We start from the raw sequence: 1371 nt of genomic DNA, 5'->3' as shown, positions 1-1371 counted from the left end.
CACACCGACAAGCAGTGCAGAGGTCAGAGAAGGAAGGCAATAGCCCCACTAAATTTATTTTTAGGGTTGACAAAACTCAACCTTGGAGGGCTTTTCTTAGTATCATCCTTTAAGAGAGATGAGACACACAAATTCATTAGCAGAGACTAGTATTTGTTTAAATGTTCTTTCAAGCGGTATTTCTGCATGAAATGCCTATGGCGCTTTTCAGAATGACCATAGACCTCCCTGGCCCGACTCCTCTTCTTCCTCCACCCCTTCCTCTACCCTTCCTCCCCCCACCCAGCCCCAACCTCAATGCCTGCTGTCCTCTGCTGCCCCTTTCCCTTGGCCTCTGTGCTTAGCTTCTGAGTGTTCATGTGGGTCCGACCTGCCCCACTCCCTGGCTTTGGCTCTGCTCCTTCTCAAAGCTTGTCTGGTGTTCAGTTGGCTTCTTCCTTCCCAGCTCATCTTTCCTGGACACAAACGCATCACCTTAGATTTGACTCTCCTCTCCCTGCCTCTGTTTTCTTTCCATCACTGGAGGTTCTCCAGCTTTGGACACCCATCTGCCTTCTCCCTTGGAATGTTAGATACACGAGGACTGATGAAGTTTTGTCTCCTCTTTGTTGATGATGTTATCCGTAATGCCTACACTTGTATACATTGTGGCAAATAGAGGACCTTCAACAAATATTTGTCTGGTAGATAAAGGAAGAGACAAACAGATGAGAAGACAGAAAAATACATTCTCCCTGAACAGGAGAAATGAGCGGTGAAAAGGGAGAAATAAAACATCAGAAGGAGCAGATCCCACGCCCACATGCAGATGAATGAACACTAGGTAAAACGTGCCATAAGCATGCGGTGAGATAACATTATAAGCCTTAGGAAAGACACAACCCTCCTCAACGAAGCACCTTGAGGTGTTATTCTAAACAAAATGAATCGCCACTTAGATGAGGCTTCCCCAGGCAAATGCTAGAAACAGAAGGCAGGATAGCATGTGCCTGAGGTGAGACGGGAAGGCAAGGTACAGGGAGGTGATTAATGGAGATGCAAGTTTGATTTTTCCTGAGGAAAACCTTCTGGAGGTCTGTTGAAGAAATGGGTTTTACTCAGCCTTCTGAGCCATATACTCAGAGTTGGTTAAGTTAGGGGTTTGTTGTTTTAGTTCCTGCAGAACTCAAGCAAGACAGAGAGTGTGTGTGAAGGACTGGCCACTGGGCCTGCAGGTTACCGAGTGGCTTCTTTTGGATACATTCAGGAGGTTACAGTCAAATCCCATCCAAAGAAGATGATAGACACAGGGATCCTTAAGGTGCCAGAGGGGGTGTCCTGGGAAGCAACTGTGCCTGCAGAGGTAACCAAGGGGATGCCTGCCTGAGACAG

Source organism: Mus musculus, chromosome 19 (assembly GCF_000001635.26).
Source record: "Mus musculus strain C57BL/6J chromosome 19, GRCm38.p6 C57BL/6J".
NCBI classification, from domain to species: Eukaryota; Metazoa; Chordata; class Mammalia; order Rodentia; family Muridae; genus Mus; species Mus musculus.
The sequence above is the reverse complement of the archived record's forward strand: the minus strand, read 5'-3'. Positions refer to the sequence as shown.